Source organism: Tamandua tetradactyla, chromosome 1, assembly GCF_023851605.1.
Source record: "Tamandua tetradactyla isolate mTamTet1 chromosome 1, mTamTet1.pri, whole genome shotgun sequence".
NCBI classification, from domain to species: Eukaryota; Metazoa; Chordata; class Mammalia; order Pilosa; family Myrmecophagidae; genus Tamandua; species Tamandua tetradactyla.
In genome coordinates, this window is record NC_135327.1 from 27,346,527 (window position 1) to 27,374,525 (window position 27,999).

A 27,999-nucleotide genomic window follows, 5' to 3' on the forward strand; every position below is an offset into this window, starting at 1 on the left:
GCAAATAAATTAATTGTTCTGATCACTCTAGACTGTAGGACCTCTCTATGGATATATCAGCTCCTTATGTAGACAAGATAACATCCAACAAATAAAACAGCAGGTATTTGAGACAGGAGTCAGGAAATTTCCCTCTTTCCATTCCTCAGTAAGTATATGTATGCGTATAAAGGTACGAGATTCATTTTTGGAAAAATGCTTTCACCTTAATTTCCTCCACACCCCAGAAAAAATGGTTTCAGTCCCTGGGCTGAACAAGGAAATCAAAATAGAGTGACAATAGTTTCACATAAACCTCAAAACTATAGTCTAACCATGGTTACCATATTCTTCACTTTTAAAAAAGTTTTAATATCGATTGTTCTAGTTTGCTAGCTGCTGGATGCAATATGTCAGAAACGGAATGGCTTTTAACAAGGGGAATTTAATGAGTTGCTAGTTTACAGTTCTAAGACTGAGAAAATGTCCCAATTAAAACAAGTCTATAGAAATGTCCAATCAAAGGCATCTGGGGAAAGATACCTTGGTTCAAGAAGGTCGATGAAGTTCAGGGTTTCTCTCTCATCTGGAAAGGCACATGGTGAACACAGCGTCATCTGTTAGTATCTTCTCCTGGCTTCCTGTTTCGTGAAGCTCCCCGGGAGGCATTTTCCTTCTTCATCTCCAAAGGTCACTGGCTGGTAGACTCTGCTTCTCTTGGCTATGTCGTTCTGCTCTCTCTGAATCTCTTTCTCCAAAATGTTTCCTCTTTTATAGGACTCAAATAAACCAATCAAGACCCACCCAAATGGGTGGAGACATGTCATCACCTAATCCCGTTTAACAACCACTCTTGACTAAATCACATCATCCAGGGAGATGATCTGATTACAGTTGCAAACATACAGTATTAAATAGGGATTATTCTACCTTTATGAAATGGGATTTATATTAAAACACAGCTTTTCTTAGGGGGCGTACTTCCTTTCAAACCAGCACATGATTTATCGAGACCAAACCAGTACACTGACTGTTTTCCCCTAGGATGTTTTCAACCAAACTGCAGTTAAATTAGTCTCACTTTAAAGCGCCAGAAAGGGTATGCAGGACTAGTGTCTGCTCTGGGTGACGCATCAGAGAGAAGCCTCCCTCCAACTTGCAGCAGTCCTAGAGGTTCAACCCGGCACACTGGCTGCAGGACACGTTGGTCCTCTAGATCTCCCAGAAAGGCCAGGAGAATACATATTTAACAACAGAAGAGGGGTTCCTGCTGCATATGCCTTTCAACTGTTCCAGGATTTCAAACAGATCTTAGGTCCCCCTCACCGAAGAGGCCTGAGCACAGCACCAGCTCAGCATCAAGGCCAGGGTTGTTTAAACTAGCCACTGAACACCCTGCTCATGGTTTCCAGTACTCATGTTGCTAGTGGTACAGGGATCAAGAAGCCTGGGTTTTGGAACATCACAAACCTTATTTACCTTGTAAGCAATAATTAAAATTCTTGTTTAGGGAAAATCATGCAAATATATATAATGAAGGCTCCTGACACATCACTGCTGAGATTGGTCTAATTTCAAACTGAAACAGTGCAAAATGTCTTCTACTACTCAATGAAGAAAAGCTTTGCACTGATGTTTCTCAAAAGCCAGTTATGTCTAAATTCACATACTTTTCCTACATCAGAGCCAAGGTTAAAAGAGGGTGGGGAGCAAGAGACCCTCTATCCAGAGTCCCTGGAATAGAAAGCACCCTAGAGCCCAATGGGCATGAGCATATTTGAGTCACAGGGTTTGAGATTATGGGTCCGTGCCAATAGTTTTATCTCTTCCGTCACCCACATGTCCACTTGGGCAGCTTGAAGACTGCTGGGTCCTCAGCCATGCAGCTGGCCTGGACACGGTTCCACTGGACAGGGCTTCTGAGCTCCCCTGTAGACCTGGGCGGGAAGGTCGCCTATGTCAGCCTTCTGGAGGGATCTTGGCCCAAACAGGCTCCATTTGTCTGATGAGTTTGTGTCCTCATCCCTACTCTAAGAATCCATGACGTTAGAATTTGGGCTTGGAAAAGCTGTGGAAGAGACGGAAGTCAAGCAGCCTCTGGGTTTCTGCTTAGGGGGAGAGTCAAGGGGCTACTTAGAATAGACTGGGCTATACAGGTTGATTTTCCTCCTTTACTATCTCTCCACTCTGGAGCTTTAGTTTGTGGAGTGCTTCTGCCATTTGAAGGTAGTGGTGTGGTCTTCATGGCACAGGTGCCCAGCATTGCTCAGCCCTGGCTGTTGCTCAGAATGCTGAATGCACTCTTCAGTCTGTTTTGTGATCAGAGAAATCATGGTGACGTGGGTAGCTTCATCACCGTGATGGGGTTCTCGTAGGGGTGGGCACATTGGCCTCTCCTTCCTCCACCTTGGTGAGGAGCTCATACTTGAGCTCTGGAATCCCTGACCTCCATGGGATGTTGCCCTGGTCTGATGGAGGAGGAGTCATTGGTGTGGGATCCTCGAGGGCACCATTGTAGCTGAAGGCCCTGCAGTACTTCTGGATGGGGAGGGACGTCTTGCCTAGAGGCCCACGGGGCTCAATAGCACATACTTCTGGTTGTCTTGAAGCCACTGAAAGACTGGGATCCAGATACTTTTTCTAGAGTGAATTCCAGAGCTGAGTCCTTGCCACTGCAATGAAACGATGTGACAGTTATGCTGATAGATATTAAGGAGGAATGTTGTCCAGCTGCTGTAAATTAGCAACACTTCCCAGGAAGAGTCCATCTAGAGATTCTGTTCCTCCACTGCCCTGGGGTTGCCTGCAGCCTGAGCTCTGATGCTAAAGTGATTCCAAGGACCCACATCTTTCTAGACGTTGTGGCACAGTCCAGACCCAAGCCCTGTTGAGGGTGGCCTTGTGCTAGCAATGACACTGAAGTTCTAGGGCCCCAACTGGAGAACCCAGGCGGCCCCCCTTCTGCTTTTTTTTGGTATGCTCTATGGTAGGGTCACATTTCATTCTTTTTCCATGTGAGTATCCCATTATTGCAGCACCATTTATTGAATTTTTATGTTTCTTGGGTTTTTGGGAAGTGAATGGGCTGAAAATCAAACCCAGGTCTCCCGCATGGCAGGCAAGAATTCCATCACTGAACTACACTCGCATCCCACCTCCTGCTGCTTTTAAAGCTCTGTCTTCTTTATGTGGCTCTCACCCAATGACTACAATCCTTTAACTGTTTTCCAAAGTTTTGAGGAAGATGGTTCTGCCAGTTTATGCTACTCATTCAGAAATATTTTGGGGGGAAAGCACCCTGGAATATCTTACACTGCTGTCTTGGCCAACCCCTAGATCTCCAGTTTTCTTTTGGTTCATCTCAGCATGTGTATATTATTCTCCAGCTCTTTACTTTTAACCTATCAGAGTCTTTATACTTAAAGTGAGTCTCTCGCAGACGGCTTATGGTTGGGTCATGTTTTTTATTCTCTCTAACACTCTCTACCTTTAAATGGCCTATTTAGACCATTTGACTTGAAGTAATTATTGATCTATTTGGATTAATATCAACCCTGTTTGTTACTGCTTTCTATTCACTTCCACAGACTTCTTCTTCCTTCTTGTTTTTAATTGAGCATTTTCCATGATTCCATTTTATCTCCTCTCTTAGCACATCACTTATTCATCTTTTAGAAACGTTTTTTAGTGGCTGCCTTAGAGTTTACAATATACATTTTAAACTAAACGAAGTCTCCCTTCATATAACACTATACTGCCTCATGTGTAATGCAAGTAACTTCTAACAGTGTTTTCCCGCTTCCTGCCTGCTATGCCTTTCTACATTGCTTTCATTCATTTCACTTATGTGTGTGCTGTGATAACTTCCCAAGGCAATGTTATTGTTGTTTCTTTAAACGGTTACCTTCTAGCTCAAATAAGAATAAGAAAAATAAAATATTTTGTTTTACTTTCATTTATTCTTTCTTCAGTGTGCTTCCTTTTATAATGTAGATTGGAGTTTCTGACCTCTATCACTCCTTCTGCTCAGGAAAATCTTTGAACATTTCTTGCAGGGCAGGTCTGTTGGTGATGAAGACTCTCAGGCATTGTTTGAGGAAGTCTTTGTTTCTCCTTTACTTCTGAAGGAAAATCCCACTGGATGAAATTCCAAGTTGGCATTTTTTCCCCCTTCTCAACACTTTTAATATTTCGCTCCACATTCTTCTTGCTTGTGGGGTTTCTGATGAGAAGTCCACTGTAATTCTTACCGTCGCTCCTTTAGGGCTAAGGTGTTTTGTTATCCTCTTCGGCTTCTTTCAAGGTTTCCTTTTTATCTTTGCCTTCTGAAGTTTGCACATGTAACACCAACGTGTTGTATTTTGGTGTTCTCTGAGCTTCCTGGATCTGTAGTTTGCTCTCTGTCATTCATTTTGGAAAGTTTTTGGCCAGTATTTCTCTAAATATTCCCCTCCATTCTCCTTCTGCTGCTGCTATTCCAATTACACTTATGTTACATATTTAAAAATTGTCCTACACGTCTGGCATGTCCTTTCTGTTTTTACCATTCTTTTTTGCTCTTTGCATTTCAGTTTTGGATGTTTCCGTTGACATACCTTCAAGCTCACTGATCCTTTCCTTGGCCATGTCCCACTGAGTAGCCCATCAAAAGCAGTCTTCATTCCTGTTAGAATATGTTTGATCTCTAGCATTTCCTTCTGATTCTTTCCTAGAATTTCCATCTCTCTGGTTACATTTCCCATCTGTTTTTGCATGTTGTCCAGTTTTTCCATTGGAGCTCTTAATATATGAATCATAGTTATTTTGAATTCCCTGTCTGATAATTCCCACATCTGTTTCACATCTGAGACTGGTTCTCATGCTTGCTTTGCGTCTTCAGACTATGTCTTTTTTTTTGCCTTTTGATTTGTATTGTAATTTTTGTTGAAAGTCAGATATATTGGATATGAACCCAAGGTAATTGGCTTTTAGTGTGAGGATTTACACGAATCTGGATAGGAATTGAACTGCGTTTGATGTTTGCTATAGCTCTGTGTTTTTAGTGTGAGGTTCAAAATCTGGCATCCTTGTATTTGTCTGCTTTCTTGACTTTGGGCTCCCCTAAGTACTCCTCCTCAGACAGAGCCTCTGTCTCGAGGCTCTCTCAGCTCTCATCCATTGTTATTACACTGATATAGTGATATACTGTTGGTGTAGTGATAAATGGGGCAGAGGTAGGAGTGGGAAGGGAGCATCCTATCACCTTCTAATTTAAATCTCAGCCTTTGGTGGACCTTGTGTCTCTGGCCTGTGACCTTCACAAGTGTTTCTCCAGTGGTATTTCTCCTCCTCCTCCCGCTCCCCACCCATAGGTGAAGCAAGAAGGCCAGAGAGGGTGAGAGCAGAGGAACATCCTTTCTCACAGCTCTGGGACAGGCTCTGACAACGTCTTTCCCCGGGAACATGGGCCTGTGTTATGGAGAAAGCTCTGGAGCCCTCTATTTTGCGAGGCCCATTCTTGATTGCCAAGGCCACTAGAAGATCTTTCTAAGTTCTTCATTGTGAGAACCTGGTGGCATTCTTGGAGACAAAGCCTATGAAAGCACAGAGCCCCTCTAAGACTGCGTCCCCCAGAAGTTCCCCATTCTCATCTCATACTAGTTCACACACAGCCTCAAGAAATCCTTCAAAGTGATCATTTCCATTTCTACCAGTTCGTGGCTCCAGTGACTTCTGCTCCAGGAAAAAGGGCCACAGCTGTATCTCTCCAGAGGTACCTATTCCTCCAGATTTCAGGTGGTGGTTTGCCCTGTGACCTCAGATCTCCGATGGACCCAAGAAAAGTTGTTGATTTTCCATTTGTCCAGATTTCTCTTGTTGAGAATAAGTGATGACTTCTAAGCTCTCTATATATCAGAATTGAAACTGGAAGTTCAAGTATTTTTCATATTGTAGAATGATTTTTCTCTTTTGGGTCATTCTCTCTCTTTTTGCCTTATAACCCATAAAGACAAAACTTTGATTCTTTGTAACAGTGATGCCATTTATTCCATTCATCATAATAACCTGTGCCAAAAGGATTGTTATCCCCCATTTAGGGTAGCAAAATTTAAAACTTAGCGAGGCTGGGTCACCAGACTGAAGTCGTACAGCCTGCGGGTGGTAGAGATGGGGTTTACGAAACATTTACTCAGGCTACATGCCAGGGCCCTTTCCATGAAGCCAACCTGCTTAGTTCCTCTTTGTATACAACGTAACTGAGTTAATAAAATTGTATGTCTTTCCACGTGTTCTTCACATCCATCCAGTAAGTCCTTTTGGGGTTTTTCAGTATCAACTATGAGATTGGGCCCAAACTTCCAGACACATCGGCTTCATTCCCTAGAGCAAGAATTAACAAACTTTTTGTGTAATGGCTAGAGAGTAAATATTTTCAGCTTTCCGGGTCATACAGTCTCTGTTGCAATTACTCAACTCTAACGCTGTAGCACGAAAATGTAGATAATACATAAATAAATGTGCATGACAGTGTTTCAATTAAAACTTTGAGATTTGACTTTCGTATAATTTCCACATCACAAAATAATATTCTTTTGAGTTTTTCAACCATTAAAAATATAATGGTTATATTTTGTACACCTCACAGGGTGTACAAAAATAGGTGGTGCTTAGAAACAACCCAAGTGTCCATCAGGAGATGGATAAACAAAATGTGTCATATCTGTGCAACGGAAGGTTATTCAGCCACCAAAACGAATGAAGATGAATCTCAGAAACATCATGCCAAGTGAAAGAAGCCAGACACAAAAGGACAAATACTGTATGATTGCAGTTGTATGAAATAAATAGATTAAGCAAATTCATAGGGACAGAAAGTAGATTAGAGGTTACCAGGGACTGGGGGACAGGGGATGGGGAGTTACTGCTTACTGGGGGCAGAGCTTGTTTGGGGTGATGAGAAAGTTTGGGTTATAGCGGTGGTGGCAGTTGCACCACACTGTAAATATGATGAATGCCACTGAACAGTGCACTTCAGAACGGTTAAAATGGTAAATTTACTGTTATATACACGTGACCACAAAAAAATTTTAAAAACGAAACAAAGCATGTGGCAAGCTGGCTTTGGCCCACAGGCTATAGCGTGCTGACCCCAGGCTTCGCGTCACAGCACCTTGAATGTCAGGTTTAGAACAAGAGCCAGCCGCTTTAATGGAAAGGGTAACTTGAGATCTGAATGCACCTAATATAAAAGTGCAGGGAAAGGATATTTATGGTAATGACAGAGGCAGGCACAGTCCTGATTACTCTACACATGTGGTCTCCCGCTGCCCTCTCCACAGCCCCATGACGGAGCTGTGATCACAGGAGAGAAACCTGGGGACCCTTGGCCACACCCTAAGTAAGTGGCAGAAATGGGTCCCCGGGTGTCTGCCTCCGTGGTGCCCACTCTTTGGCAGGCACATGTAGATTTGGAATTTAATCGGTCTGTGATAATCTGAAATTGGGGGTTGATACTCTTGTTATAAATTAACAGGTGGAAATAGGGCTTTTCTCTCTGGATCCCAAAGCTGGGACACTCCCTGCTTTTCAGGGTTCACAGACCCAGTTTCTTCTTTTGCAGACAACCCCAGGTCTGTGTGTGAACCATACATCTCAACAGCCATAAGACAAGTCTTTTTCTCTGAGCTTGGATCATGCTGGATGTGTGTTCGCACACGAAGCAAACAGCAGAGGCTCTAGACATAGCTGTAGCATGGTCACAATGTGTCACAGTGCTGTTCAGTGCTGGCTCAGCCACCCGAGTGCAGGGACGTCTAATTGAACATGCAGCACAATTTAATGACAGCCCATGTCTCGGCTCCCTTGCCTATAGAACAGCTTCCTGTCTTGGTACTGCTTTGCACATTGAAGTAATTGAGAAAAACTTATGAGGACCACAGGAAAGTTTCCTCTTTCTCTTGATGGGGAAAACAAATGCATCTTTCTGCAAACTCTGCCAAGGCTGGGTTTTAATGATTTAGCAGATGGAGCTGCACATGTGAGCCCGCGGATGCAGTTGTCTGGTTTTTCCAGTCTGAGGGGTTTGTGACTGCATCCACGGCACAGACATTGGCAAAATATCTTCTCTCCTGACTCCCCCACTCTCCTAATCCACTATGCAGTTTGAGGTGGGGTTGGGGGGACTATTGGGGGACTAGGGTGAGACCAAGACCAAAGGAGTGGCGATCGGAAAAGCTGAACATGTTCTCACTTTCCTTGCTTGCAGTTGCATGGCTGGCCCTTCGAAGTGCACAGCCCTTCCTGGAGTCAGGCCCTCGGAGAATCCACACAGAGTCACTGCCTTTCTCCAGCAGCCTCATGTTTTGCTAACCACACGCTCCCTCGAATAAACCGTTTGAGTGCAACAGACAGTGAGAGAAAAAGTTGGGCATTTGCTTTTGGAGAGTCACAGGGCTGCAGGGGCTACGACTGCTTGGGCTGTGTGTGGCACTGTCCTCTCTGCGAACAGCTTTCGGTTGGGAGCCCAGAATTCAAAACTAGGACACATTCTTTGATTAATTCATCTTCAGGATCAATAGTTTAGGGGAAAAGGAAACAGGAATTTAAAGATGTTTGGGGCTTGGGTTTATGAACAACCCACGCTTCGAAGATGTTTGAGCTTTCTGTGGCTGCTGTGGTGACCACACATTTAGTGGCTTAAAACAATTTTACTATCTCATAGTTCTGGAGGTTAAAAGTTCTAGGATCAAGATGTTGGCTGGGCTGCATTCCAGTTGGAGGTTCTGGGGAGAACCACTTTCCTTGCCCTTTCTAGTTGCTAGATGCTGCCAAAGCCAGCTTGCCACATGTTTTGTTTCGTTTTTAAAATTTTTTTGTGGTCACGTGTATATAACAGTAAATTTACCATTTTAACCGTTCTGAAGTGCACTGTTCAGTGGCATTCATCATATTTACAGTGTGGTGCAACTGCCACCATCACTATAACCCAAACTTTCTCATCACCCCAAACAAGCTCTGCCCCCAGTAAGCAGTAACTCCCCATCCCCTGTCCCCCAGCCCCTGGTAACCTCTAATCTACTTTCTGTCCCTATGAATTTGCTTAATCTATTTATTTCATACAACTGCAATCATACAGTATTTGTCCTTTTGTGTCTGGCTTCTTTCACTTGGCATGATGTTTCTGAGATTCATCTTCATTCGTTTTGGTGGCTGAATAACCTTCCGTTGCACAGATATGACACATTTTGTTTATCCCAAGACCTCCTTCAGTCCCGGGGAAACTTGGACAGCTGGTCACCCTAACAAAGGGACACCAGGTGAATTGTCTGGCTGTACTTGCTCAGGGGCTCACTTTGAGAAATGACTGTGAGAACCATAAGGAATATGCCCTCAGACTCAATCCAAACATCGCTTTCTGACATTCACCTTGCAGAACCTGGTATACCAGATACTGTAACAAATAGCCCCTAAATTTCAGTGGCTTAACACAATCAAGTTTTTTTTTTTGGTCAATCACAGCCCAGCCCACTGTGGGGTGGCAGGGGGCCTGCTCCACACTCATTCAAGGGCCAGGGCTCTCTCAGGATGCTGTGTAGAAAACTGAGAGGTTAGATGGGGTAAGTTTGAAAACCCATCTTTGCTCTGTTTAGGTTCTGCAAGGTGAATGTCGGAAAGTGATGTTTGGATTGAGTCTGAGGGCATATCCCTTTGTTAGGGTGACCAGCTGTCCAAGTTTCCTTGGGACTGAGGGAGGTCTTGGGATGTGGGACTTTCAGTTTGTTTTAGTTTTCTAAAGCTGCCACAATGCAAAACATCAGAAATAGATTGGTTTTTAATAAGGGGGTTTATTTTTACAAATTTATAATTCTTCAGAGGAAAGGTAGGTAGCTTTCACGTGAGTTTCTCTGTCAATGGAAGGCACAGGCACACAACAATGTCTGCTGGCCTTCTCTCCTGGCTTCTGGGTTCCAACAGCTTTCCCCGGGGTGATTCCTTTCTGCATCTCCAAACATGTGGGCTGAGCTGTGAGTGCTGGATGAGTGTGCTGAGTGCTGAGCTCTCTTCTGACTTCTCTCTTTTAAGCATCCAGCTAATTAAATTAAACCTCACTCATTGCGGAAAGTACTCCCCTTAACCGATTGCAGATGTCATCAGCCATAGATGAATTTCACATCTAATGATTCAAGTCCACAGCAACAGAACTAGGTACCATTGCCTGGCCAAGTTAACCTCTGAGCCTAACTACTATACAATTAAAAAAATGAGACATTTGTGATCCAACCAGAATGAGTTGTTTACCCTATTCTTTCTTCATACACATATTTTCAATAAATTGAGATAACTCGGACTTGCCACCCTGGAAATAATAAGAAACAGGAGAACCCTACACACAACCACACCTGTTTTCTGCTTCCCGAATCTTACCGACCAAACCTTTTTTGAGAGCAGACTCTATATGGCCGGGCACACATACAATACTTCTTTAAAATTGTGATTAGGTTTCCTGGTTGGGAGATTTCACTTTAAGATACAGACCTCTAACTTCCCTCAAATAATCTAGAGACCTGGCCATGCTGGGCTGTTTCCACGGAGCAGCCATTGACTGGAGCTGCATGAAGTTTGCCCATTTTGGATGGGCCCTGTACTCCTCCATTTCCTGTACTTGTCACCACTTTCCATTTTCTCTTTGTTAAACTTTTTATTTTGAAATAATTTCAATCTTGCAGGACATTTGCAAAAGTTACACAAAACCCATACAGAGAACTCAAAAACTCCTCACTCAGATACCCATTTCCACCGACTTGTGATATTGTACCACATTTCCTGAATCACTGTATCTATCTTTGTGTCTACCCATCCATCCATGTCTCTCTCACTCTCTCCTTTCCCTCCCCCTTGCTCATCTATTTATCTATTTTCTAAACATTTGAGAGTATTTTGTATATATCATGCTCCTTGAAGACTTAATACTTCCATGTACATCTCCTAAGAACTAAGACATTTACTTATTAACCACCCTATGTGGAGTTGTCAAGTTCAAGAAATTTAACGCTTGATAAAAAGCTGACAGTCGGGCGGGCCGCGGTGGCTCAGCGGGCAAAGTGCTTGCCTGCTATGCCGGAGGACCTCGGTTCGATTCCCGGCCCCAGCCCATGTAACAAAAACGGAGAAACAGAATACAATAAAACAAGAAAATGTTTAAAAATGTTTCCCTTTCTTCCTTCCTTCCTTCCTTCTATCCTTCCTTCCTTCTCTCTGTCTTTCCTTAAAAAAAAAAAAAAAAAAAAAAAAGCTGACAGTCTATATTGCAACTTTTTTTCATATGCCCCAATGATGCCCTTTTAGGAATTTTCTCCTAGATATTCATTATCACGTATTGCATTTAGTTTTCATTGTCTCCTTAGTCCTATTTGCTCTTTTTCTTTTTTAATTGCGGCAGCCTGTAGACAATATGAAATTTTCCATCTCAATCCCTTCCAAGAAAATAATTCAGTGGGATTAATCACAGTGATTCCTCTCACCACCGCCCACCACCGGAACTTTGCCATCACCCCAAACAGAACTCTTGCACCCATTATTGCATGTTAACTTCCTATAACCCTTCCTTCTGTCCCGCATAGACCATACTCTGCTTTCTGTCTCTATGAACATTCTAACTGCATCATATAAGTAATGTCATACAAGATCTGTCCCTTTGTGTCTGACTTATTTCACTCAACATGATGACTTCAAGGTTTATCTATGTTGTCACAGGTATCAGAGCTTCATTCCTTTTTGTGGCTGACTAAAATTCCGTTGTATGTATGTATCATATTTTGTTTATCCCTTCATCCATTGATGGACCTTTGGGTAGCTTTCACATTTTGGCTATTGTGAATAATGCAGCTATGAACACTGGTGTACAAATATCTGTCTGAGTCCCTGCTTTCAATTCTTTTGGATACATACCTAGAAGTGGGATTGTGGGTCATATAGTAGTTTTATGTTTCACTTTTTGAGGAACTTCCAAACTGTTTTATACAGTGGCCACAACATTTTACATTCCTACTGACAATGTACTAAAGTTCCTATTTCTACACATCCTTGCCAACACTTGTTATTCTCCATTTTAAAAATGTAGTTCTTCTAGAGGGTGAGAAGTGGTACCTCATTGCCATTTTGATTTGTATTTCCTGAATGACTAATGATAAATTAAACATATTTTCACATGCTTTTTGTGTATATTTGTATATTTTCTTGCTTATCTTCTTGGGAGAAATGTCTATTCAAATTCTTGATCCATTTTTTTTCTAATTGGGTTGTTTGTCTTTTTGTTGTTGAATTGTAAAGATTCTGTATATATTCTGTATATTAAGCCCTTATGAGACATAAGATTTCCAAATATTTTTGACCATTCGTAGTTTGTCTTTTCATTTTCTTTTTCTTTTTTTTTTTTTTGCAGTCACTGGGAAGCCAACCTGGGTCTCCAGCATGGCAGGCGAGAATTCTGCCACTGAGCCACCGTTGCACCACCCGTCACTTTTTTGATAATGTCTTTTGATGCACACCAGTTTTTAATTTTTATGAGGCCAAATGTATCACTTTTATTTATTCTCTTGCTCATGCTTTTGGTATAGGGTCTATTTTCTCTTATGTCCGGCCCCGTGATTGTGACATCACCAGCCTGGCTGCTGAGGCAGTTGCAATTTCCATGGGTGGTGTCTTGTTTTGTAACTTTGACCCAATTGACCTTGGAAGAAGAGAAATTGGTCTTGATTTCTCCTGAGAAACATGAATTCCTTTTGGGTAGTTGTAAATTCCCACCCCTGTCTCAGTTTCTAGGATCCATTTCACTCTCGTGGGGAGGAAGAGGTCAGGAGAGAGGCGGCCCCTGAGTGAAAGTGTAGAGGTCATTTCCCCTCCGGTGATTTTGAGTCAATCAAGCCCGCCACCCGCTTCTGCGTGCATGATGACCTTCCTATTCCGACACCCAGACATGAAGCCAGCCCTGGGGAGCCTCAGAAATTCTGGAGAACTCAAACCAGAGTCGTTCACCTATCGTCTTTCTTTACAGCGGGGCCTCTGCTGTCTTTTGGGTTTGCCTGGGAGAGTCAGAAGTTTCTATTTACTGGCCCGACAGGAGGCCGAAGGGTTGGACGCTGGCTTTGAAGACAGCTCCTGGGGTTTGGACTGTGCTCCGAGGCGCGCGATGCCTCTGCTTTCACCTCCACTCAAAAGCCCCAGACAGAAAGGGCAGGTTGTGATTAAAAAAAAAAAAGGTTGAAGAAATGCTAAAAAATACTGTCCTACTTACCTATAAAGGATGTTAACTCAGCCATTCTGATAGTGCTCCAAGCCACGGCAACTTTTCCTGACTCCAATTGACTCTTAAAGAATTAGGAACAGTGACAATAAAGGAAGCCTACACAGCACTGTCTTGCGACATATTGGTCTAGTGAGTGAGGGCGGAGAGGCACAATGCAAGCAGAGGCTCATCACTGGGTGTTTCTTGAAACATTTATTTACAGAACAAATGTTTATTTTGTGTGCCACAGGGTGCGAGGCCCATAGTTTGGTGGCATCTTAGGGCAGGTCCTTTCGAAGCAGACTCTGAGATGAGGATTGGGGTATGAGTGACCAAGGACATATCCCCAGGAGAGATAGCTGTGGGAGAGGGAGGCAGGGCAGGGAAGGGAAGGAGGCCAAGTTGGGGTGCAATGGCAGGTGACACCCAGCTTCGTGGTGGTCCCCCAGAGGGCTCTGGGTCGTGACTTTGACTCCAGAGATGCCCCAAGTGGCAGCCAAGGGGCTGGGCGTTCGGGCTCCCTCACCTGTCAGGGCTGAGCGGTGGGCACTTCAGGGTGTCCACGTGGCAGCGCCGGTGACCAGGACACTCCTTTGAAGGTCACAGGTTTGGGCTGTGAGCAGTAAGTACAGGAAACCCAGGGGTGGGGCTCAGAGGTAGAAAAGGGGAACAAGGGGGAGTGTGGGGTCGACAGCGTCCACGGCACGTGGCGGGGTGGGGGAGGGGGGTGGCTGCTCAGAAAGGGCTGCAAGAGCCGGATTCCACAAGAGCAGTTTTATGAGAACAGTGGAGCTCACAGGAGATGGAGGCTGAGGTTAGAGGGAGCTGAGGGATGGTCTAAGAGGTCGGTGTGGGAGCATTCCAGATGCCGGGCAGCAGGAGCCCTGGTGGGGAGCCGGCCTGGTGGAAGGGGAGGGCAGGGCTGGCCCGAGAGGCGAAGGCCGGGCCTTCAGTCCATGCTGGGGAGGCTGTAGATCCTTCCAGCCAGGGAGGGCAGGGTTCCTTGTCTGCCTTCAGAGGCGGTGCCAGACGAATGGGTTGGAGGACCCAGGGAGGACACAACGGGCCTGTTCTTAGGGTGTGGCTGAGCTGATGGGGAAGGGAAGTCTCAGGTTTGGGCAAAGGGATATGATGTGGGGCAGCCAAGAGGGCAAATCCAGTCCTGCCTGAAGGAAGCCGTTGTTTCTCCAGTGGACCCACAGATCTCTGGGAAACTCTCAACCGTGTTCTCCCTTGGACTCCTGGTGATTCTGTGGCGCTCTTGAGGTCATTTATGGGGGTAGGAGCCGTGGGGGACGCCACCTCCCCAGAATTCCTCAGCAAGCTCTGCAAGGAAGTTTTCCGTTGGTATGTTCTTTTGGGTGGTATTAGCACCTGGGACGTGATGGAACTAAGTGTGTTGATTACAGAATCTGCCAGAAAACAATGTGTGATGCTTTCTTACTCCCAGGCATTCTGTCCCCTTCCAATCTGCCCTCAAGAGTGCTTGACTGACTCTTTGGAGGTGAAATCGGGCCCAGTGCTCACTGGATTAGAACTGTGCTACAGCACCCGCAGTTTGGGGGTCGAGACCAAGGTCCCTGAGAAGGCGTGTCCTAGTCCCTGGGGATGGCCACAGCTCTGATGCCGGCTGCAGTCTGGGGCTCAGCTCCAGGAGGGTGGCAGGCTCAGCGGATGGCAGAGCCACAGGCGCTTGATGTCCCCGTCCCCTGAGGGTGGTTTCACTACAAACCTGGCTTCTCAGCCAGAGATGGGGAGGGGCACTGCTGCCCTGCTCCCCTCGGGCGGGTCTGAACACAGGACTCAGGGTCCGCAGGCCTTAGACAGGGCAGGGGACACGCATGGGGGAAGCTGGGGTAGGGGGACCCAAGGAGCAGCTGCTGCCTCTGCAGGGTGGCTGTTTCTCCAGCCAGGGCTGGCCACGTGGCAACACGCAGCAGCTGGTCAGATCTTCTGGGTGTTCAAGAGAAGCTGGGCACTTGAATTTACATGCGATGCTGCCGCTAAATATTGGTGACAGGCTCAGAAGCGTGTAAAGACTCTGTGAACAAAATAAACAGCAAAACCAGCCAACACCACCCAAATCACACTGCGGCCCAGTTTGGCTGTCCCTCTGGTGGAGGGGTGTGGGGCAAGGGGAGGGGCATACAGAGGCCCCAAAGCAAAACAGTTAAGAGCACGAGCTCATGAGTTAGACTGACTTGATTGCAAGTCTCACTCTCGCAACTTGCCGGCTGCCCTGCCTTGGTCTTCATCTGAAGAAGGGGAAAAGTTTCACTGACAACATGCGCAGATGAGAATTCTACCTCTGGGTGAGCGTGGGCCATGGTCTGTTATACGGGAGCAGTGAGCACGTCCTCTGGTACCCACCTCCTTAAAACACTGTGACAGACTTGAAAGGGACAAGGGTAGGATCCAAGCAGCCTGAGCAAGGAGAGAACAGAAGGAATTGTATCTTCTTGGGGATTTTCTTTCATAATAAAAAGAGTTGGTTATAAAATTCAATTTGGGGGATGATTTGATTTGCAATAATAAGGTATGGGAAGTAATCAGATGAAGAAAGGTGCTGGGTTTTAATTTGCTTAGTGATATTAGCTAAAAAACCCCTGCCTTAAAGAGAGCTCTCATGCTATTATTTTATAACATTTATTATGCGTTTTTATGATTCCCAGGGTAAAGAAAAGCACAAGAAAGAAAAAAATAATCTTGCCACCTAAAGATAACCTCTGTAAACATTTTGTTTCATTTCCTTTTTTATTTTTTCCTACATGTTTTGTAAGATTAAGGTCATATGCTACTTATTGTTTAAAGTTTTTTTTCCCCCAAATTAACAACATGCTGTAAAACTCTTTCCTGGGCCTGAGTGTTCTCTACCCACATGAGTTTAAATGATTGCACAGAATTCTGTCACAGGGATGTCCTTAGAGGTGTAGACCCAACCTCCATTGTCTAGCATTTAGGTCATTTCCAAGCTTTGCTATTGGAAATATCAACACTGGACTCAACATCTTTTTGTTTTATCTCCAGTTAAGAGAAACCACCTGTTTAAAGATTTGAATTTCTGGCTTTGTTTTTCCCAAAGAAATTTGCTGTTTACTTTTACTCTTCAGTTGCTATGGGTTAACAAGCTGAATGAAACATGAACTATGAATTTGAAAGCAGTAATGGCAGCAAATACGCATGCTGTAAGTATTTTACCTGTATTAACTCATTATCCCTTGCCATTACCCTATGAGAGCGGTGTTATTATTATCCACCTTTTATATATGGGGAAACAGAGGCAAAGAGAGACCTAGAGGGATAAGTAAAGAGCTGAGATTCAAATACAGGTAGGCTGGCTCCAGTGTGCATGCCCCTGACCATGGTGCCATGCTGCCTTCCGGAAGGTTCTCCATAGGTTCCAGTGGTGTCAAGTGGTGGGAGTCCTATGCATGATGAGTTTGAATTGGAAGGTTGAAAAGAATCTCTGAGGGCAATTTTATAAGGGTCTGACTCAGGACCAACTAGAGCCATGGGTCCCAAAGTCTCATTCCCAAAATACCAGGAAAGAAGAGAAGCACAGAGCTCTCTGTGTAGAGATCACCAAACATTCTCCTCTCCAACTCCATGAAGTAGAAACTATCATCACCATTATCATCCCTTTCATCACCACCGTCATCACCATCATCATCATTGCCATCAGCATCACCACTATCATCATCACCATCACCATCATCACCTTCATCACCATCATCACCTTCATCACCATCATCATCATTGCCATCAGCATCACCACTATCATCATCACCATCACCATCATCACCTTCATCACCATCATCATCATTGCCATCAGCATCACCACTATCATCAACGCTATCACTGTCATCATCATCACCATCACCATCATCACCTTCATCACCATCATCATCATTGCCATCAGCATCACCACTATCATCAACGCCATCACCGTCATCATCATCACCATCACCATCATCATCATTGCCATCAGCATCACCACTATCATCAACGCTATCACTGTCATCATCATCACCATCACCATCATCACCTTCATCACCATCATCATCATTGCCATCAGCATCACCACTATCATCAACGCCATCACCGTCATCATCATCACCATCACCATCATCATCATTGCCATCAGCATCACCACTATCATCAACGCCATCACCGTCATCATCATCACCATCACCATCATCATCATTGCCATCAGCATCACCACTATCATCAACGCCATCACCGTCATCATCATCACCATCACCATCATCATCGTTGCCATCAGCATCACCACTATCATCAACGCCATCACCATCATCATCATCACCATCACCATCATCACCTTCATCACCATCATCATCATTGCCATCAGCATCACCACTATCATCATCACCTTCATCACCATCATCATCATTGCCATCAGCATCACCACTATCATCAACGCTATCACCACCATGATCACCACCTCTGTCGCCATCATCTTGGACTCAAGCTGTGTCTCCTGAGTCTCTCCGTCTCCGTCACTCAGCTCTGTTCTCCACCGTGAGGTCCCTCTCAGCCAGGCCTTTCCTGCATGGCAGCAGGTCCAGGCTCACCGCTCACACTCCTGGAAGCCCAGGGCAGAGACAGCTTCATTTTCCAAGGCAGCAGAAGGTCTGGTGTTGACTTTGGTTCGTCTGCTTGGGTCATTCTCCCATTCTTGAACTGATCACAGCACCTGGGACCCTGGGCAACATGCTCATCCATGGAGTGGGGTGCAGGGGTCCGAGGCGGGCATACAAACCCCACCTGAACTGCATAGACCAAAAGGTGGGGTGGGCAGTTCTCTAAGAGGAGACCAAGAAGCTCACACAGAAAGGGAAAATAGGTACTGGGTAAATAAAAACAGAAGATGTTTTTTACATGCTTCAAGCGTTTTGAGGAGGAGAAACTATCAGATTTTCATTTTTGGCCTGCAGAGTTTGTGATTACAAGTCTTTTCAGACCAGCAGGGGGCGCCCCTTCAATGGGCTGAGCCCTGTGTGGGCAGGTGCAATAGCTCATTCCTTTTTTTTTTTTTTAAATTTTATTCACACACCATACAATCCATCCAAAGTGTACAATCAATGGTTTTTGTTATAATCACACAGTTATGTATTCACCACCACAATCAATATGAGAACATTCTCATTTCTCTGAAAAAGAAATAATTCCATATCCCTTACACCCCTCTACTATTGATGCTTAGCTTTAGAATAATGCTTTTGCTATAATTGATTAAAGAATATTACACTGCCGCTGTTAACGTCAGTCTTCAGTTTGCATTAATTGTATTTTTCCCATATACCACCCTCTTATTAATACTTTGTAACAGTGATGTACGTATATTCCAGTTCCTGCAAGAACTTTCTTGTATTTGTACAAAAACCACAGTCATCATCCCCTGTGACCTTTTGCTGTATTATACTGTCCATGTTTTATTCTGTAGCTTTCCTTCTATTGACACACAAGACCCTAGCCTTCCCCTTTCAACCATACTCACACTTAGCCTTGTTAGTTACATTTACAGCATTGTGTTATCCATTTCTGAACATTTGCAATCAATCTTATTGAACATTCCTTAATGATTAAGCATCATCTGCCTATTCTCTGCCCTGGCAACGTATACTCCAGATTTTAACTCCCAAAGTTTGCTCATTATAACTAGTTCATATTAGTGAGATCCTACAATATTTGCCCTTTTGTGTCTGGCTTGTTTCACTCAACATTATGTCCTCAAGGTCCATCCATGTTGTTGCATGCCTCAGCACCTCATTTATTCTTACTGCTACAGAATATTCCATTGTGTGTATATACCACAGTTTACTTACCCACTCACCCCTTGTCAGACACTTAGGCTGTCTCCATCTATTGGCAATTGTGAATAATGCTACTAAAAATACCCATGTGCAGATGTCTATTCACGTCCCTGCTTTCAATTCTGCTAAGCATATACCTAGTAATGGGATTGCTGGACTATATGTTAGTTCTATGCACCATTCTACATTCCAACAGCAGTGCTCTTATTTCTCCACACCCTCTCCAGCACTTGCAGTTTTCTGTGTTTTTTAAATTACTATTATGGCCATTCTAGCAGGTGTGAAATGATATCTCATTGTGGGTTTGATTTGCATTTCCCTAATAGCTAGTGATATTGAGCATCTTTTCATGTCGCAGCTCATTCTTGACTCACAGTAGGTGTTCAGACATTAATTTTATGTTTTGGAGGCAGTGGAAATGAATGGATTGGGTTGTTCTTTGCTTCTCTGTGACTTTGAGCCATGCATTCATCCTTTCCCTGCTCTCTGCCTTTCAGCATCAGATAATACAGCAGCTCTCTGGTAGCTGTGTAGCAATAGTTGCTCAATAACCATCACCATAATTTATCCAATGCTGTTCACACCCCAGACAAACCCACAAATGAAAAGAAAAAGCCACACTGCTAAATCTTTGCTGCCTCGTCAAACATTTAATCTATTCATGCATTCATTATTTCATTTCTTGCAGCCTGTGGGATTGGTTTATAGTTATAGAGGTGTGTGTGTGGGGGGGTGAGATCGTTGGATTCAAGTTGGGCGGATGTCGCATGTCATGTTGGAAGTGCTGTTCAGTGATTGAAATACTGAAGGAATTTTGCTAGGCTGTGAGCCTGCATGGAGCCTTACCCTGGGTTTCAGCCTGCAGCACACTGTTCTTCAGTGCCCAGACCTTGCCGTGTGGTCTGGGCTGGCGGGTCGGCACCACCTGGGGGCTGGTTAGCAGTGCAGAGTCTCGGGGTCCACCCCAGGTCTAGATCAGAATCTGTTTTGAGCAAGCTCTCAGGTGGTTTATGTGCAGGTCAGAGTTCCTGATGCCCGGGTCTGACACATTAGACGTATAAAAGTGTTCCACTTCTAGATCCAGAGCTACCAGCACGCTAGTTAGCATAGAATCAGAACTAACTTGTTTACTGAAGGTTACCATACACCTCCTCACTACCTAACCACCTGTACTGGCGGGGATGGGTATCCCTGCAGCCAGAGCAATGAATGAATGAACGAATTGCCGTGAAATCTTCATCAGGCACCTACCATTCCCCAAACAAGGTGGTAGGCTATGAGGATTCAGAGATGGTTGAAACAACGAGTCTGCCCTCAGGGACATCATAGTCTCCTAGAGGATCTGAGGCATGGCCACACAATGACAACCCCATGTGGGGTGAGTGAGGCGACAGGGAGGGTTAGCTGATACAGGCTTGGAAAGTGAGGAGGGGTTTGCTGGGGCAAGAGGCCCTTCTTGCTGAGATTAAATAGAGGAGCATGATTTGGACAGAGAGGGTCAGGAAGGGAATTCCAGGCAATGGAGACAGTGCAAGGAGAGCCTAGGGAGTGAGGGTCAGCATGGTCTGGCTTGGGGACTCGTCATGAGAGGGAGATGGGGGCCGCACTACAGAAGGTTCGAAGGCCAGGGGTAGAAGCTGAGATCTTCAGGAACTTTGGGAGAGCATTAAGCAGGGAAGGAAGAGGTGAGCGTGGCCAGGTTTTCAAAGGGGTCTCCTTAGTTCAGGGTGAAGACTTGGGTGGAAGTGAGGCCCGCCCACACCGGTGTGGCTGCAGTGGTCTAGGTGAAAGGTGACGGAGGTGGGTTCTGGGCAGATGCAGGGCTGAGAAGTCTCCTTTTCCTCCATGGGCTCTAGGTTGTCCTTAGTAGGCAGCCTCTGTCTCCTGTGGCTCCAAATGAGTCTTTCTCAATGTGGAACTTGTTGAAAATAATTCTGACTCCCACCTTGAACTCCTGCCTTTCTATGGTGATTATCAGTTTATAACTCTCCTCTGCTGTGAAGTCTGTACCTACATTGAGTCTTCCCAGATGAAGATGCTGAGTCTACACATTTCATTTTGAAGATGTTCTCTTGTAAGTGCCATCGAGCTTCATCAAGCAATTTGCCACTGTGGGCCACCGGATCCTGGTCCAACTGGGAGAAGAGAGCCAGGTACAAAAAAGTATTTGTAATAGGCTCCAATATTGGTAAGAAAAATGGTCTGGATGGATATTACACCAAAACGCAACATTGGTAGTGAGTGGTTAATTTTTTTTATTATGACTATTAGTTTATGATGAACGTGTAGAATTAGGTCTATGTTACCTAAGGGTTGGATATCAGTTCTAGCTCAGTGCTTTCAAGGTGGAGATGTTAGATAAATCACCATTCAATAAAATGGGGATAATCATAGCAGCTGATTCACAGGAGTTGTTGCAAGGCTTAAATGTGGCAAATGATTTTTTACATTATAAGATGAAATATAAATATTAGTTATTATTATTAATTTATCCTAGGGATGGTGGCCTGGTCTCTGCTGTGACAGGGCAGAATGAGGTAGCCTGGAGAAAAAGGCCAACTGGGGAAGACAGCTGGGCACCGGCAGGGCCACCCTGAAACCAGCCCCTGGTCTAAAGTCCACCCTGTTACATGCCATTTTGCAGGTGGCAGCCCTTGGTCCTTTGCAAAGGAAGGAATGAGGGATGACTTCTGAAATGATTACTTCTCAAGTCTTGTTTCCTTGGAACAGCTTGCCTTCTCTGCGTCTGTTTTGAAATGACAACCACTGGCCATGCTGTGGTTTCACTAGGGCCACAGACCACCCTCTTGTTTCCCTCCCATCTGCCCGGGATCAGCAACACGGCTGTCAGACAAGGCAGGGAAAGGTCAGGAGGGCTGCCTCTCAACAACCGGACACCCAGTGGAGCCGCAGCTGGCCTTAGCGGTGTCCCAGGTGTCCTTGGAATGGCCTCAAGCTGCCTCCAGCCAGAGTGAGGGAGCTGAGACTCTTCTTTCCTGTGAAATTTACCTGCACTCGGTGCTCTGATGTTCTCCAGAAGGTTCACTTTGAAACAAAGAGAAGGTCAAAATTCCTATCTGGGGAGCAGTTGGCTGGAAGGAAATGGAAGAGTCAGTTTCCATAGGTAAAACATTTTTTTCCTATCCAGACTTGAGGCTCCTTCCCGTGGTGGTGGGTGGGCACAGAGGACGTGCCGGGCGGCAGCAGCTGCATGATCCTGAGAGCTCTCCTCTGCCGGGGGCCTCGGTGCATGCTCACTGCACCCTGTGCTCAAGTGTACGGCCCCGTGTGCAGTTTACACGCAAGGAAGCGGAGGCTCAGAGAGGTTTGGTAACTTGTCTGACATCCCTCAGCTTGCACCTGGGTCAGGAAACATCGTCTAACTGCCAACACCATCCTGCTTCCAAGAGACTCGTCTTAGGAAAAAGCCAGTTCTGTAGAAGATTATCCCCAGAGAGCTTAGGGAAACTGGTCCCTGCTCAGCCACAGAAGGGCTGTTCGAGACCCTTGGGAGGTGAGCTGGACAGGGAGTGGCATGGAACCACTTTTCTTGGTGAAGAGAGCAGATATCTTCATAGTCTCTTCTCTCCCTTCTTCCTTCCTCATTTCCTTCTTTTCTTTCTCCCTCTCTCCCTTCTTCCTTCCATGCCCTGTGTTGGCATTAGAGTCATCCCAAGGGAAATAAGTCATGACCCATTTTCTTGTGTGGGGCAGGGGCTGGTGGGACAGGTTTGCCACCCAGTTAAGGCCGTGCATAGTGGCAACTGCCCTAAGGGAGGCTGGGATGAGGCTGGGAGGGAACAGGGACTGACACCTGCCTTTCCCTATTTACTGGCTGACTGGCAGGTTCTGTTCCAAATGACACTGCGTATGTACCCGTTTCCCTTGAACATCTGATCTGTTCCAACAACACCCTTTTCATCTGAGCGCCGGTTGATGGAATCCAACAATTAAGTGCATTCAGATGGAGCATGCCGCAGCCAATGCTTTGGCCACAGGTTGAGGCGTCCTCTGCCACCTTCTGGAGTGAGAACTTGTTCCGGCCCTCCCCATGTCCCCTGCCACTAGCCAGCTGGGTCCCTCGCTTCAGAGGAACACAGCTTGGGCAGCCTCGGTCAGACCAGACCCCCTGACATGGTCTGGTAAAAGGCACTGTCCTGGCAGTGGCAGGGGCTACTCGTTTCTTGAGCTCTTTGCATAAGCCAAGGGCAGCTGCTGCCCCGTCGAGGCTGGCAGAGGTGGGGAGTGGCAGCGCCCCCTTGGGCAGGGGGCTCCCGTCGCTGTCCTCGTGGGCCGTCAGGCTGGTAGGCGTCCATCTGAGTGAGGGGGCTATGGGGCACGAGGCCGCTGTGTTGGAGGGACCCCTGTGCTGGGTGGTGGGTCCTCACTGCAGCATTGTCCAAACGCACTGAGGGGTGCTCCCGTGGAGGAATCCCAGTGAAAGCAGATCTGTTCCAAGGCCCCAGATCAGGGCTCTGTATTTCTCCTTCTGTGGGAAGTGAGCCCTGGCTCTTGGGCATTTCCTAGTGGAATTCACATCCATTTATTTGCCCACCCTAAGCACAGCTGGAGGTTAGAAAGTGGACTTCTGATGGAATCTTGGAAAGGTATCTCTTTCTTCTGGGAACAGGATGCTAGCCCTCTTTTGTTACTCAAAGCATCCTGGAATTCAGATTTTGGAACTTTTGATGTGTCAATGAAGCACGGATTAGAATAAGCTTGCTAGAATGTGGTGCTTCAATAATTTTCTAATTAGTCATTCAATGTTTTTCCATTTTTGACTGTGAAGACTGTCTTCCAAACTTATCTGGTTCCATCAGAAATGATGGTGCCCAATATTATTTTGTGACCATTTGGAAAATGTGTAACCACCTGAGCACTCTTCCTTGGCTGTCACAGGTTGCTTCAGAAGTTTAGCAGTCGTAGCAGTGACGTCATGCCTTTTCTAATGTCTAGGGACAAAGTGATCCTAGAATCTGTAGCAGTGTGGGGTAGTGGCACTGGTGGTCCCATCCTCTGCCTTTGTGTTGATGAAATGTCCTGAACAAGTTTGGCACCAGTATACGTGCATTTGTCCTTGAAGTCAATTGACTTTGCTAGGGTCACAGTATCTTGTGTTACTTTGGGTCTTCTCTAAGTTTGTTTATCACTGATTATTCTTCTCTTTGGCACCATAGCAACCACTAGAGCATCCCATCTTGATGCATTAATAGGGTTCCAGTATCTGCGCCTAGTTTTAAATCTTCGGCCTAAGTCTCAAATGTGATGTGGGGCAGGGGTTGGATGCTGGCTTCATCTAGAGAAGGACTATGGGTGAGCGAAGCATTTTTGTGGTATGACCTGGCTGGGGATTGGATGGCAGAGTGAGTGAGGGACAGAGTTCGGGGCACCCAGGACAATAAGCCCCCACCCACTCATCCTCCACCCCCACCCCATACAAGCAGAGGTTCTCCTCCCCTTTTGCCCAGCCTCCCTCATGATTCCTATTTTTCAGAATTTTCTTTCTTTATTCTCTTGCATTTATTTTCTTGTAAAAATTGTATACCTACTTGTCAAAACCTGCCTCTCTCTGGCCTCTGAGTTCCACTAATATCATGATTGGAGTCGTATTGATTTCACTTATTAATTTAGGAGGGGCTGATATGTCCCCTCCATCAAGACATGCTTTACCTCTGTGTATTTAGGTTTTTTAGAATGTTCTTTAGTAAAATCTTGCAGTTTTCTTCTTATAGTTTTGCAGTTATTCCTTAAATTTTATAGTTGCTTTTTTTAAAAAAAGCAATTATGTATTTGTCCTTGATAGCCATCTGTTTAAATTATACTTTCCATGTGCATGTCTACTTTATTTCTCTTTTGAAGAACTCTTGAATATGTTTACAAATTCTGTTTTGTTCTATTATTTATTTATAAATTCTATGTTTTGATCTGTTTTTTAATTTCTAAATATTTTACCCTTATTAATTTCCTCTTTCTGCTCTCTTTGAGTTTATGTTGTTCTGTTCTTAGTTTCTTGCTTTGACTGCTTTCTTCATTTTGCTTAGTTATTTTTTATTCAAGTATGAAAATATTTCAATCTCTTGTTTTTTCTCCAAGTACGGATTTGACCACATCTTATAATTTTTATGTGGATTGTTATTGTTTATATAATAGATTATCTAAAATCTCTAACTGCAGATTTGAATTCTTCTTTGAATTGAGTGATTTCATAAAGCAATATTTAACTTACAGCAGGTTAGAGGTTTTCTGGGTTGTGTCTTTTTGTTTATTCTTTTGCAATAAGGTCATTTTTGCAATTTATTAAAGTTTACTTTTCATCAAATGGATATGATTGCTTGTGATAAACATCCCCGAACGTTTGAAATATGTGTTTTCTCTGTTTTAGGGATAAATAATTCAATACACACTTACCTTTCATGCATTTAAGAAGTATTTATCGAATGCTTACCAGATGTTGAGTGCTAGGCTAGACAGTGAGGATATGAAAAATGAGCAAGAAAGAGACTGTCACCGTGAATTGGGTCAGGTTAAACAATGGAATTTGTTCACTCGGTTTGAGGCTGGCAAAAAGTACAAATCAAGGCATCATCAAGGTGATGCTTCCTTCCCAAAGGCTGTGGTTTTCTGGGGCTGGCTGCTGGCAATCCTTGGCCCTTAGCTTGTTATGGTCGGGGCAAATGGCAGTGTCTCCTTCTTACCAGGTTCTTTCGAAATTTAGCTTCTTTTTTTCCAGTGGCTCCCTCTCTCTCTCTGTCTGAATTTTACTCTGCTTAATAAAGGTCTCCGCTAATAGGATTTAAGACCCATCCTGATTGAGTCGCACCACAACTGAAGTCGTGTCATCAAAAAGGTGCTGCTTACAATGGGATCCCACCCACAGGAGTGGATCAGGTCTGAGAACACGTTTTTCTGGGGCATATGCAGTTCCCAGCCACCACAGACACATGGACTGAAACCCCTAGGATTTAGATTCTAGTGGGGATAAGGAGAGGCTGTTAAGCAGGCCATTGCAAATACTACCCATAAATGCTGTGATAAGACTAGTGTCTCAGAGAGCTCTTCAAACACATTGGAAGGCTTTCCGCAGGAAGAAACATCTAAACTTAATGATATTTCAAATCCTCGTGCTTTACATAGTTTAGTGCTATGTTATTTAATACATAAAGGTTCATGACTATTATATCATCATTGTGGGGTCTATCTTTGATGTATATAAATACAAAACAAATCTGTCTGTAATATTTTATGCCTTCAATTTTATTGCTTATTATTTCCAACTGTTCTTTTTATAGTTTGCCATATATATATATATTGGGGGGGGGGCAGTCATCTGATGTTAGACATGTCTCTTGCAAGCTCTGTCCTAGCAGATACTCTTTTTGAATCCAACTGAAATGACTTAAAATATCCCTTACATTCATTATAGGCAAAATGAAGGCTTGAGCCAGTACACGGATATTTAAAGGTCATTGTAATTCATTTTACAATAACCAGCACCTAACTTAACCTGTGCTGGTCCCTCTTTCAAGCAGTTTGTGTAAATTAAACCACCATGTTTCTGAAGCAGCACTCTGAGGTGGGAGCAATCATCACACCCATTTTGCAGGTGAAGAAGCAGGCTCAAAGAGCGAGGCAGCTTGTTGTAGGTCACACAGGCAGGAAGTGGTGCCGCGGGGATTTTATCCAGGTGCCTGGCTCCTGAGCTTAGCTGTGCGGCCTCTAAGTACACTCCCGCCCTGTTCCCCGTTTACTGGGCAGGAAACTGAGGCCAAAATCTCGTGAAGTGGAAGCTGCCAGGTCGGGTGACCAGCTGTCCTGGTTTTACCAGGACTGAGGCGGTTTCCTGGGGTGTGGGATTTTGCAGCTTAATCTGGGTCACCCGAGGGCCAGGGACTCGGACCTGCCCCCTAAACCCGGCGCCCTTCCCCGCGGCCTGTCGGCCCCACAGAACCCTTTGTAAGTGACTTCAAGGATGTGGTGGGAGCAGGGCAAATGGGGCATCTTCTGGAATTTAGGGCACGCTATGATTTATAACAAACAGATGGACTAGTCAGTGCCCAGCTCACTTTGCGATTCCCCTCCCCCTCCAGAGACAGCCCCCCTGCCCGGCAGCCCAGCCGGGAGAACAATGGGGCCCTTCACCGCGGGGAGAAAGGGCCTTTCATGCAAGTTCACTGTACCAGTGCCTGCCTGGATTTCTGTCCTTTGAGGGTACCTTTTGTCCTGCAGGTCAGAGACTGTGGGAGGATGAGAGCACTGACGTGGATGGGGTTTGGGGTGGCCGTCAGGACAGGCCTGTGGCCCAGCCAGTGCAGGGGGGCCAGCCTCTGGATTGGGGGCTTCTGCAGGGAGATGAAGCTGGGGGGGGGCACTGCAGGCACTGGCACTGCTTGAGGCTGCCTGGGAGGCAGATGCTAGTGGGGACCAGCCGGACAGCACCCGCTGAAGGCAGGCTACGGGGGTGGGCTGGGAAGCACCCTGTCCCAAATGACCCTGCCCAGTGCTGCCTCTTTGCTCAGATGCTGCCATCACCATCAGCCTTTTCTCACTTTCCCCCGGGGAGAACTGGCCCTTGCCTTCTTCCAGCCCCCAGAAACCTGGAGGGGCCTGTCCTCAACCCAAAGAAGGGGCTCCAGGGCCTTCATTGTGGGTGTTTTGCTGATAGAAGGCATGCAAAAAAGCTTCCCTTCCACCCCCTCTCCTCCCACCCCCTCCCCTCCTTCCTATGAGCGGGAATCCAGGGGACTCCAGCTTGACCCTGGGGACCAGGAGGGCCTCCCTGCAGTGGCCGCTAAGCTCAGAGAAGGCGTTTGGCAAACTGAAGGCAGGGCACTGAGTAGCAGCTCCCCTCTGCCTCCCCCCCAGACCCTCAGGAAGATCTGCTCAGCCTACCGGAGCATACCGGAGCATCGCGTCCCCAGGGTG

The 27,999-nt window shown here is 45.5% G+C and overlaps 1 pseudogene; it reads right to left on the reverse strand.

Annotated features, from left to right (window-relative positions):
* Positions 1 to 1,730: 1,730 nt before the first annotated feature.
* Positions 1,731 to 27,984, reverse strand: LOC143680443 (putative monooxygenase p33MONOX; annotated as a pseudogene).
* Positions 27,985 to 27,999: the final 15 nt, after the last annotated feature.